Genomic DNA, 13,809 nt, shown 5'->3' with positions numbered 1-13,809 from the left:
CTTCGTAAAACCCCCCCCGTTTCTCCTCCCCCTCTCCACCCATGGGCATTTTTTTGCATTATTCCAAAGCCATGGACGTGTAAAATTTACCGAGGAATCGCAGAGTCATTGAGTGAGAGTCATGCGGCCTTACACCTTGAAGATTGTGCACTTTATATGGGCAAAATGGTTAAGGTTATGCTGCACTTGAGAATTATGTGGCAATTCAAAGCTGTATCGTGTGAGATTATTCTAGTCTATGTAATGGTTCTTTTCGACTACTGCTACTGTTAACGCATTCTTCTAGACCCGATGATTACGGTGATCATTACCACATTGAAAAGTACCATTAAAATTGGAATTTTCCTGCAACGCCTTCACCATCGAATGCACTTCGCGTAATAGCTGAAATAACGTGACTATTTCGTGCATTTCGACTTACGTGAACTACCCCCCTGATCTGTAGGTGAAGTCAGAATTTACTTGAACGAAATCACGAAAGGCTAAATGAATTTAGTCGCTCGTTCCTTCATGAATCCCAGAAGAAGATCAGAATTTCACCGAAATAAGTGTTTCGGAATTTTCCGAGGAACAATGTTAATAATCATGATGATCACATTGAGAACATCTAACCATTAAAATTGGAATTTCCACACAGGACCATCTACTCTTGAATGCATCGCACGCATCATCCAGCATATCGCAGTATCCTGTGGCCACTTTATACGTATCTAGTCACTATCACGAGTATCCAAAATGTCGTAATATCACCACTGAGTTTCAGTTTTGCCCTACGTACATATTACCATTCTCATGGTGGGGTGGATGGAACCTACAGATGCTTCTAGCAAGTATAGTTGGACGAGCCGTCAGTGTGCCGTGGGCTTTTGGCCCAGGAGAGCCTGACCTAATTTACATACATATAAAGCGCATTCGATGTGTTTTAGGGTCTCGTAAATCGGGACGGTAGCTACGCGAATCGTTAAACCCTTCCTTGCCACAACACCCCTCAATGCGATGGACGATAGTGGATGGCAGAGGGTGGAGAGACCCCATGGCGAACAACTATACAATACCAGCCTAGCCAGTATCCTCATTCTCTTGAGCTGTACCATGGGTAAGTGTCTGTGCGTCAAACGCATACTGTTGCGTAGGATATTGACGTATTCTGAGCTACCAAATCACCTAACAATGTAGCCAAGTTCATTGATGTTTTTATGATGTATCAAGCCTTGAAAGCATTTTATGATCTTACTATTGGAAGTCGAGGGATATCACCTGCTCTTCCCAGGTCTTCTCATGACAAGATTTTCAAAATTCTCGGGAATGAGCTGTCACGGAATTTGGAAGAGTCTCATCTATGGTGGGAAGTCCTCACTTGTCAGTGGAAGTCTCCAAAGGCAATTGGAAATTACTTGAGTGAATGAGTGATGCCGGTGATTTAAGGGTAATAATGCTGACTCGAGGAATAAGCTGATTAGCGGAAGGAGTATAAAGAGTTTGAGTTTGATTATTGCATCAGGATTTATTATTGTCATCTCATCAGGTTGATTTTCGTTCCAGCTGAACGAGCGAAGGTCGCGTATCACGCGAATGTTTTATCCCTCAAGCGTTATTCATCAGACATTTCGCTTCCTGATTACCATTTTTTTAGATTGTCAGCGCTTGGTCTTGCTGACGAGCATCTCCAATATCGTAGGACGAAAAAACAACTCGACAAAAGCATTACATCTATCATCCAGGGGATGGCAAAAAGTCGGAGCTAATGACGCGCAGTATCAACTGCTGTCTCAAATTTCTTCACTTCAGATCTCAGAATCAGGTGCAGGAGAATTCAGCGGATTCAAATGTCTCATTAAGACCACAATCGCAACCAAATAACTCAGGAATCGGTCCAGGGAGTGAAGTCTCCTCGAAATTCCGAAATATTTGACGTGGCACATACTGTGAGATGTCATTAGTTGTTTCATTGTCCTGGACAAAGGCCAAAATGATGGAACCATGGTCAACAAAATTCAGGCAATGGTCGTGGACACGACGGAAGAGCAGTTAAACAACGAAAAGCTGTAATTCAATCAATACATTCTACGCAGGTGATGACACTCATTTCAGTATTTCGAAATGAGTCATGATGTGCACACTAGTGAGATCGAATCTCTCCATAGAAATTCGATGAGAACGAGGGGAGAGGGCTCCCTGGACGTTAAAGTGGGGTGCAGTAAAGCCCTGAGGAATAGAAATGCAATGGAAGATGCATTTCCGGGTGGGTTTTCAACGATGGAATGAGATGGCATTGGCCAATGTGAGGAAGCAGGAGTCCCTGGTTTAGTATTAGAACATATCGAGGGTTTATGTTCACTCACTGGTTACTGTGGATGGGGGTGATATGTTTTGTGGATGGTCCGGGGGATCGTAATTGTCCGATGTGTTGAGGTGAGAGGGAGACAGAAAGCGTCATCGTTACTCGACAGGACACGGTGAATACAAAGACCATTAGAAATGAAATCGCAAAGCCATTGGTTCACAATGAACCCCTGGAACATTCGTATTTCCAAGGATTGATCAAAGACGGCTGAACAGCGGCTGATGATCGGCTTATTCTCAGGTTCGTAACCCACTCAAATTTCCCACCACATCATTTCCACACCCCTGTGGCGGGAAATGAGCTGGTTCTTCGCAGGCATCTTCAGGAGTGAACATCCCAGAGCCGAACATTTCGAACCACTTGCCACATGATTTTTTTTTTGTTTTCATTGTGCTAGGTTCAATCAAATTTACGAGCATGCTATAAACCACCGCAAACAGGTGTTCTTTCAGAAGTAAAGGCTCTGTATCCTGTCTCGTCCTCATTGTCTTCCTTTAGCGAGAGGTGGTGAACCGGCTCTGCTACATCGAGTACCTTCGCTAGAAGGCGCCAAGGGGATGGTGTCGGGCCGTGTCGATAAAGTTAGAGCCACCGGCGAACGATCCTCGGGACCGGCCTGTAATGACAACGCAGCGCGTCGTAAACGCGTTTATGTCCAGAGTTGCATTATAGTAATACCTGGTGGCATACCATTGCTGTGTCTCTCTTCTCCTCCCGGCTTGGAGTCAAATCCTCGGGTGTTACAGTGCGTGAGGGATTATTCTGCTGGATTTGATGGGTTAATTAAAGAATCGAGCCTCGGAAGTATTCACCGAGGGCTTAATCGAAACGTATTTTCCTTCATTTTTTATTTATTTATTCGAGCTCACTCAGGACGTAGGCGGCTGTAAATAACGTATGTGGGAATGTCACGTGAGTTCAAGGGGGTCATAATTCTCCCACCGAAAAATGCCATTTGACCAGAATTTTTTTTTTTACCAAATATTGTTGATCTGCAGTCGTTAACAATTTGTGGAAATATCGTGATTTACTTGAATCCTCAGCCATCACGTAATACACATTAGATGGAGTACAGGATGTGGAATATAGTGCGAGATGCGGTAGAGTTGTAAAGTTTTGCGCGTGACAACAAAGGCGAAGAGCGTACGGGGGAATGAAGCTTATGTTCGCTGTTCGTGTGTTGGGGAATATGAGTGGCAGTGGTGTATGTGAACGCAAACTATCTATTCGCGATTTCTGTCGACGTGTGTGCTTTGGTTGGCCATACGGTATTGCTCATATACTGCGTTTATGGGGACATAACCGTGCTGAGGGCTGTACGGTTTGGCTCCGAGATTACTTTAGCTTGATCAATTTGATAACTCCACAGCAGTCGTTACTATTCCACCGGCTGATTATGTCCTCTCCTCGGCGTTCAATTTTTCACCAATGACAGTGCACCGACGGAATAACCCACGGTCGTGCTCCAGATTCTTTCTATAATTTCTGTAATGAGCAGGGAGATTATAGCGTGAAAATTTCGATGGCATGCGTTATGGCGACGGTAAAGTCGGGAGATATTGAAGCTGAATGAGCGAAACGTGCGGGTAATTACACTTAATGCGATGGTCTTGGGTATAACATTAACATTTTAGTTTGAGTTTATAGGGAATAAAAGCTTTGAAGGTTAGGTTCACGTTAATGTTCGCCTCGGTGGTGTGAGAAATATCAGCTCAAGGTCAGTTTTTAAGAACCACCGAAGATGGTCACTATAAATCATTGCGGGACAAAAAACAGGTTTATGGGGTTGTTGGGTGTTTGAACGCATTTTCACCTTTTTGGGGTGAAAACGAGAGGATTGAACGCGTCGCCGAATTTTTTTTGCGAGCAAGACTAGAAATATTGAGGCCGATAGGGGATGGTAATTATTCAGGGAGAAAGTTTAACCCGAAAATCGTGGGGAGGGGGTCTATCTCTTTGATTCCCAGTCATGAGTGAAAGATGATGCTGCAGGGAGAGGCGAGAGGACTGAAGGAAATGTCCTTTACTACTCTGCAACATTTTATCTTTCCATACTAACGTTTATATTGTCCGTGTGCGCTGGGAAAATTTACAACATCTCACTTCCGAAACGAGTAGCCCCCCCGGTCGACTCTACATCTCAGCGAGTATAAACGCATAACATTTTATTTTACTACCTCACTATATATTTCTCTCAATTTTACTCCGTCTGATGCTTGACCAATAGTAAAATATTAGTTATTGCTGCGATACTCGTCGCATAAAGTATTGTTCAACATAATAAAAGATACTTCTGTGGAAAACACGGTGATATTTAAAAACAATTATTCGGTTGTTCAGTTTAATTCTATGTTTTTAGTCTAGTGGGTTATATCGAGTGTCGAGAGTGCATAACTCCGAGTGACGCTGAATTTTGGATTATAAAATTTAGCAAGAGTGGCAACAGCATTTGTTACTGCTTTACCTGACATTTTGAAAATATCCAAAAACCATTTTTCGAGTATGTGTTTCATCTGTGATTTGTACTTCAATCCGTTTAAGCGTTTTCAACCATTTATTTTATTTCCACAGCCCAAATATTATCGGATTGTGAATTTCATTTTCGAGAGGATTAATTTCGTATGGCCGGGAATTATTGTGTCCTTTCAGTGCCAATTGCGTTTCAATAATCATTGTAACAACTGTATCAATTTATCAGAGGGGGGAGGGGTGATACTTGCGCTGATCAGTAGCGAACCCCCTTCACCCCATTGTCTTCGTCGGTTCTTATTTGTTCTTCTCTCATTTGCGGTGAAATTTGTGGAAAAAATTCAGCGAAAATTATGAATCAACTGGACTTTGACACTTTCTCACGTACAGTCCCGTAAAAATAAATCATCCCTCTTACGTCCGAGATGACTTGACAGTTGAACCTTCACTGTCTAAACTTAAAAACAATTACTGGAGTGCAACCCCAAAAAATAAATGAAAAAAAAAAACTTCCTGCAAATGTTGCCCGGGGCTCGATATCCCCGGTACCTCTTCAGAGGTGCATTTTCATTGCGTTCGATACGTAGTGGATGTTAAAAAAAATGCCCAGGGTTTCGGACAGTAAAAAATGTAACTGGTAATTTAGTTAGCCGTTGCGAACTGGACATCAGCCCCTGCGTTAGCCAGTTGGATAGACTGGGGGTGTTGGCGGGACAGTAATAGGGCGTATCTCGTATCTGTCCAGCCTGACGGGTTTTTATGGGTTTGCGATGCGCGGATTCATCATTCGATATATTACAGCATCTACCTCCAATGTCACCGCGTTCACTTAACGACCTTTCAAAGTAGATTTTTTTTTTCCTACCCATACAGAAACGATATGACTTTTCCTTCGAATGTCATAAAACAGTTGGTAACTTCTGTTCTCAGTAATCATAACTATTGGACTTGACTGCACATGAATTCCTCCGAAGAAAAATACATTCCTAGTGAAAGCTCAGAGCTTATCGGCGATAATATTTCCAGAGAGTGGGTAATATTATGGAACACAAGCGTCGCCTGGAAAAAATCCTCCTCCCCGAACAGAATAATCCAGATTTCATTTCTCCGATAAGAAAAATTCGGAAATTCCATCAAAGCGAGAAAGCTTATCACTTGCTCACTTGGTGAATGCTCTCCAATGGCACAAGTATGTGAAATAATAGCAAATGCAGAATACATAGGTGCAAAACAAGGGCCTCGGAAAAACATAAAAAACTGGAGTGATCCGTACCGACGCCCACTGCACACTTTGTATACACCCTCCTCACCTCCCGAAAAAAACCCTGAAAAAAGGAGAAATACGCATGCAGGTTTGTAGATGAACGAGTGCACACGCGCAATTTTTTTCCCCATTTTTTTTTTTATATTTTTCAACGGATAACGAGGAGTGCAGAGAGAGAGACGTGCATTGGAGGTGATCGGTGGGAGATGCATCGAGAGAGGGAGTGGATAGAGACAGAGACACGAGTGGAGGGTTGTATGCACCACATCAGGGTGGCACACACTGGAATACAGTCGCGATTCGCGGGGGAGGAGGGAGAATGGGCAGGTGGACGAGTGGAGAAAGAGGGAGGGCAGGAGGTTACCTTTACCGTCCATTTTTCGGGTTTTTTTACGGGCGACGGCTCTCGCTTGCGTGGATGAACGAACACGGGAGAGGAACATCAATAATCTACAATCAAACTGCAGATAAAGCTACAATCGCCCCTTTTGTGAGGGTTTTCAATAAGAATCGAAGCACAAGAGGGATGGAGGGGGTCGACGGAGGGATTGAGGGGATGGAGTGAGGGTCATCGAACTCACTCTCTGACTCTAACCTCACTCCGCACACGATCGACGTGAAGCTGCCAATCGCTTTTCCGGTTGATCGTGTAACCTTTACAAAGCCTCTCCCAAAGCCATTTCTACGTTTATTTCTTCCCTCCTTCTCCTTCCAATGGCGTACCATCCTCACTCCACCCCTCAATACCATGTTGCCCATCCACTTGCAAAACTCCCGGGTTAATGCATTTTCATGGAAAATATCGAGTACACTCTACCTAAAAGTTTTTGATAAATAACCCTCGTCTTTATGAATCCGGTATGACATCTCTCTATATCTCGTGCGATCAACATAAATGCCTGAGAGAAAATGCGCCATCTATCCATTCACCGATGGACTCGGGAAAACGAGTAAAGGGCAAGAGATGGAATGAAGAAACAGGACTGTTGGAGGCGTAAGGGGATGATCCTGTGTAGGTTGCTTTCCATGAGCCGTTAAAGGCTAAGATATCAATACTAAAATCGCTCGTAAAATAGATATACTGTTCCCCAGGCGTTTGGGTACTTCAGCGGACCGCTTTTGCATTTACATTTTCGATATATACGGGATGATAAAAGTGGGCGGAATGGGTGGAAGGAATGGAGAGTCTTTAAGGCTTGATATGACATAACCTCATTCCCTCGAATATTATTCATTTTTTTATCGTTTTCTATTTCGCATTTTATTTGATTAAAATCCTGTAATTAAATTTTTATTTTTCAGTAATTATTTGTACGTCTACGAATTTCGGGTAATTCAATGATTTAACGGGACATGATGGGGAGTTAAAAATAGCGAATACGTATTAAATATTTAAAAAATTAAAATTTATCCAACGATTATAATGAGTATTAAATTGATAGCCTCATTAAAATTCCACTCAACGTATAAATTGCACTGTCTTGTTTTCAGCAAAGTCCTCTATAAAATATTGATAACGTAATTCCCTGTGGTATCACTAAATTGCTATTCAAATTCCTCCATTTTTTTGCATTGATCATTCCGGTGTCTTTGAAACAAGGAATAATCAAAGGAAATTATGGCATTAGAAATAAACCTCTTCCCTTGCACAATACAACCCCCTGAAATCACAAGTTTCCCGTTGAACAAATAAGAAAACGGAGAAAGAGTTTTCAACTCACCACGTACCCCTCACAAAGATGAAGATTGAAATTTATACAGAGCCCGGTTAATTTCAAAAGTTCATCTGTCTTTTCAACCCTGTCTACCTTCGTATCAACCCCTTTCACCCCCTGTACAGACTCACTGTTGAAACGATACGAAGGCTCTTTTCTGGCGAAGCTCTCTGGGTGCTTGCAAATAATGTACAGAAACGTCGGGACCTCATTTACATAAGTAATATCAAGCGTTAACGAAAAGCAGCAAAAGGGAAGAGGGAGAGTCACACTTTACCACACGACCTTCCAGTGTATTTCGAAAGTGTGAAATTGGTTTTGGGAAAGGGCTTTGACAAAGGAATCGCTTAGCTATTAATTCCATGACTAGTGAAGAATATTTATCACAGCTATTTTGGTAAATTATGCGCGGATAGAAATACTGAGATGATAACATTCTGAATAATTAATATTGTTGGCACGAAGATTATGCCTCCCTCCCCCTCCCCACAGAGCATTTAAATTTCCAATAAAAAATCTTTCAATAAAATTGTTGATCACTTGAAAAAATTTCAAAGTGGATTCACACCAGCAGAAGCCAAATGTCAGACGAATTGGATCCAGTGGATGATTGTCAACCCCCATCACGCACGAGCCCCAAATGATGCTGTGGAGTATCACAAACCAGTCGAGGGAAATGGAAATATCCAAGAACGTCTGTTGAAACGAGGGAAATACTCAGGACGATGGGTTGTTGCATGGGGTTAGCGAGCACCGGATAGTGCCCGCAGAGTTTCTCTCTCACCCCCTATTTATATTCCAACTAACCCTCCTCATCAACGGCGTTCATCTTTCCTATTAAAGTAGTAATTTAGCAGGAAATTAAGCTACGCACTCGCTTCTCCCACCGTACCCTGTGGTTTCCATTTCTCTTCTCTCTCTGCACCCTCGTCTTTATTTATTTCTTCATCCCTGTTCATTCGTGACTTCCTCCCTGGCATTCCCCACTGGCTGATGCTCTTGGTACCATTTTCCGTCTTTATCGTTGGACTCACACGCTCTTTCTCACTTCTTGTGGACCGCCAGGGGGGAGGAAAGGGGATGACTCACTCTCGTTTTACTCCTCTTTGATACTCCTAACTCGCTGTGAGTGTAAAGCTCGTCTGTGTGCTGTAACAGTTGCTCAACTACTGACTTACCAGAAATGCTGGTGGGTGGGTGGGTTCCTTTGTCCTATGGTTTTTGTATCATAAATTAACACTCTGCTTATTAGTTGTTACCGTTTGAAAGTCCGAGAGTTATTGCAACGTGCGGTCGACTCTCGTGAGTTATGGCTCCACCGAAATAACACCCCCGGGTTCTTCAGCTGATTATAAAGCTGTCGTTGCATTTTCGGAGATTTTGGGGAGTTGAAAAATAAGGGAAGGGTGGGGAGGAGTGGGATTTATGGCTGACAAGATGAGGAGCAACTGATCTTCCTCAGTTTTGGAGGGAAAGGATTTTTGTCGACGTCTCAATAGATTTGAATTCTCCCGCGGGGGTGAGCTTTCACGAATTTACCTTTCCCTTTCCCCTTTCGAGGAATTGCAGCCACGAAATTCCGCTTTTCTTGGGAAAATTCTTGTTAACATTCACCAATTTCACGTTCACATCCGACGTTTGACTGGTTTACGGAGTGCACGAGAAGGGTTGGTTTTACATCCGCTGAGACAAAGGACAAAGAGACTCCCGCTTGATAAAAAAAAAAGGGGTTGCGTACACTGAAGGGTCGAGGGATTCAGCCGGATGCACAGGAGTGGGTTGATCCGCGTATGAAGGGCTGTCAAAAACCTAATGAGAGGTGTGACTGCACATGTTCCCAAAGCACTACTCTGATTATTCAGATTCATTATTTCTCCCTCAAATTCAACAGATATACAAACTAAAAAATATAAAATTTTTCGAACAGTACAACGCTGGGGCTGGCCAGTCGTGTAATTAAGTTTGGAAATAGAACTTCAGAGGGCGCGATGTGACCGTATCGTGACTTGGAAGTTTGATGAAGTGGGAGTATTGCGACGAGTAATTGAATTATCTTCGAATTGATATAATACAAACTAATAAACCGAAGTTGAAGGAAAAATTCATCAATAATCAAGTTGGGAAAAATTCATCGGTTCGTTTGTTTCAATTCTTTCCGAATTAAAAAACTTCACTTCTTTTCTTTTGTGTTTCCAATTCGTCTTTCAAATGAGGAATATTATGGCTGGTTGTGGAGCAATTGGCAGTCCGCCCTGCCCAGCAAAATTTAATAACCGAAAATATAATCGACTGTTTCTACTAATGAAAAAATCCATTCCCCGTTGAATAATGCGAATGAAAAACAGAAAGAAATAAATTGAAAAATAATTCCGTTGATTAGCGGAATTATGAGACCGTTAATCCCTTTCAGTTTTTAAATATTCCAAATTAACATTATAATTGGCATTTTTAAAATAAAACATATAGAAATATTAATGAAAAAACAATGATGCACAAAAAATTGTTTGCCATTGAAAAAAGTGAACCGAAAAACAATTGAATTGGAAAATAATTTGGCTCATTGGTGAATTTATGAAATCACATACCCATTTAAAATCACAGCAGGGCCACCGCTGCCGCAGGGTCGACGATAGTATACGAGAACAAAGGTACAAGTGAAAGCGTCCGTAAGGGTGAGTAAGACAGAGAGAGAAAGGGAAAGGATAGACTGACGTAAGGGGTGGTTTATGCAGTGGTGGTAAGAGGGTGTGGGTTCCCCATAAAACAATGCTCCCACATCTGTCAGCCTCTTCTACTTCCTCTCCCACTGGCATAACCCACCCTTTCTGACCCCCTAATTATAGCACCCCGTTCCTCTCTTGCAAAATCCACCATGGCATGTTTGTATTATGCGTCTGGAGCACTTGGGCACGCACAGACTGCGGGGACATGGCCCTCTTGTGATGGTGGAGGTGGAGACCAAACGGTCAAGAAGGGGTAAATCAAATATTTTTCACATTTCCATCCCTCATTCCCCTGATTATTGATAATGCACTGATACGCTCGCCGATAAAAATTTTCCGCTAAAATCACGAGACTCATATTCGTTCACCGATTACATAAATTCATTCATAAATTTTCCACCCCAATAATCAAAAAAAAAAAAATCAAAAACTGAACGCGGAGAGTTTTAAATCCCGGGAAAAAATGAATGATTAATCATATTTGTATCCTTTCCAATAATCTCGTGAACACAGCAGTTCAATGGAATGTATCAAGCTCCTGAAAAAAAAAAATGTATTGATTCGAAGGGTCGCTTTCATGTGCTCCTCCAAAAGGGAAATTAACGTCGTATTTTAAATGCAAGAGATAATTGTATGGGCGGAATTATACCAGGGGCTCTACTCCTGCAACCTCATTCTCCCTCCCACCCCAATTTCTCCCTCTCTCTCTGTCTCATCGTAGACTAGGGTTCGTTGCGTAATAACAGTGCTTCTCATTCGCTATTCACGATCGGTACTAAATTTTTTTCCCTCTCATTGCAATTTTTATTCACCCAAGTTTTGATGAAAAATAACTATTCGAAATATGCACACTGATTGAATACCAATGTAACCTCAATGAATATTTTTCCTCCCCTCCCCACCCTCCTCCTACCCCCTACCCACGATGATATAATTAAAATGAATAATATCGAACAGCCCCGTAATTACTTCTAATTGAAGTTGCAAAAATTCGAGGAAAAGTTTCAGCGATTTAACGAAAATATTAAAAATGGATTTATGCACAATGTGGCCATATTCCCTTTCCTGAGATGACTCATTCGCTTGCTAACACTCAGAAGTTCAACTGCGCGAACACAGCCCTCGACAATTCGATCGTGTGTGTGCGTGTCTGGTTACGTGAACCGCAAAAATCAGTTTCATTATTGCGGTTCAATCTCGTGAAGACTCGATAATTGTGGAAAACGAGATGGGTCCAATTAATTCAACAATTCATTTTTTTTTACTCATTAGTCGACTAGTTCTATTTTTACATTCTGCCATCAATCGCCTTGTTGTTGCCATGACATTCACATGGATCAGTTATTTTTCACGTCGTTGAAACGTACGAGAGGTGCCACGGCAAATGGAGAATTTAATTTCTCATAATCATCATTGTTAACGCTCAAAACATAAATAAAAAAATTCGGCGTAACCCGGAGCCATCGGTGGCGGCAAAATCTGTTGATCATAAATAATGGAAAAATTATGTCTCTTCCCGATTAATTTTCAGGTCCCTTTAATTATATTGAAGCCCTCTCTCCCTCCACCGAGAATTGATCTTTCCTGAAATGGAATGTAATATACCATCCAGAAGGCGAATACGTGTGAGCGGAAGGTGACACTGGGATCTCCAACCCTCTCACAACCGCCAGAATCTTCATTATAATTCTTGGCCGCAAAGTTTCCATGGAAAGGCGGCCGTAAATGAGGGCTAGGGCACTCGACTGACAAGACGATCGTATAATGGGGAACAAAGCACAGGATAAAGGGACAGTCAAGTGCCACCAATGAGAGAATAAGACGTCTCACTCTCGCTGTGGGTAGTTACGTTTAAGGACTTTCACCGTTAAACCCCCATTGCTATGCAAAACATAAAAACCAGTTAAAAAATGTAATACCTGACTCCGGGATGTTATGCCAGAGGTGGTTAGGGGTGTTTGAAGGTAGGGAGGGGGTGAGAATTGTGAATGGGTGATCCAACGTGTGACTCTGTAAGTAAAATATACGGCCCTGTGGAAAGCTTCGGTCAAATAATCGTGATTTATCGCCATAAGGAATTTTTGTTGCGGAATGGAAAAAATTGCATGACTTTTTATCCGTTTATTTTTGTTTTTTTTTGGATTCAAACAGATTATTGAGAACATTTCGGGGTGATGCATGAATTTGTTTTTCAGGCTTTTCGAAGATGGAGGGGATTCGATTTTGAAGGATTTATCGATTTAAGGTATATCCCAAGACAATAACAGTCAAAAGTTAGTCCCTATCGATGTTTAAATAAATTGTGAAATGCTCCGAGAATTTTATAAAAATTTTTCAGGTAAAAATTCGTCGATTGTCGCCACAGAAATTCCACCGTAGCCACCCCCTTTCTCCCCTCACTCCACCGATACCCCCAAAATGACTCTCATGTGTAATTGAGGTGTAATTGAACCGTTCAATTATAAAACGGATGAAGGCAACGCACAGAAGTGGGAGAAATGCGTAAAGACTTTTTGAAGGCCCTGATTACCCACAACATCTGTTTGAAATGCGTCTCATTATGAAATTCAGAGGAAGGCTCAGCTGCACACTGCAGGCATTATGACTCTTCCCAACGAGTGCATAAAACCCCCTTCAATAACCTTTTTCCGAAACTTAATTACCCTACGGTTAATTAAATCCCCGTGGACTAATTACAAAATGTTTTGAACAAATGAGGGATATTGAACTGGGAACTTAATTGACAAAATCATATCAGTTAATCAATTTGTGAATCAACATCAATTAATAAACAGTTTACAGTGTTACTTTTCCCTCCGGGGGGTGTTCTGGGGAGCGATTCTCCGGTCACAATTATGTGAACATACTAATATACCTGGTGATTAAACATTACGGAGAGTTGACAAACCACCAATATTTGCTGTGCTCTTTCGCGATTCACAGATGAAATTATGGTTAATTAAATTGCGTATTTGGGTAATGAAAAGGTAATTAAATAATCACGAAGCACAATCGACGGCAAAAATACCGTAAATATTCCGCAGGAAAAGTTCAACGAGAGGTAAATATTCTGTTGTCAAGCGGAGCATGTGCTCTCGTGCTTCGGTGGATGAAGAACTCATGAGTTCATACGAAAATGGCAGTTGCTCGCGAACAGTGAGGGGCTGTTACAACAAATTGAGCAAAGGGAAGACGGGGTGAGATGGCGGTGCCTACTGTAATTAGTGAGAACGTATCGTAATTAGAGAAAATGCCACGTTTAATTGCTAATTGAGTTTCTGGCCGATGCGAGAT

This window comes from Diachasmimorpha longicaudata, chromosome 14 (genome assembly GCF_034640455.1).
Source record: "Diachasmimorpha longicaudata isolate KC_UGA_2023 chromosome 14, iyDiaLong2, whole genome shotgun sequence".
Lineage (NCBI taxonomy): Eukaryota > Metazoa > Arthropoda > Insecta > Hymenoptera > Braconidae > Diachasmimorpha > Diachasmimorpha longicaudata.
The sequence above is the reverse complement of the archived record's forward strand: the minus strand, read 5'-3'. Positions refer to the sequence as shown.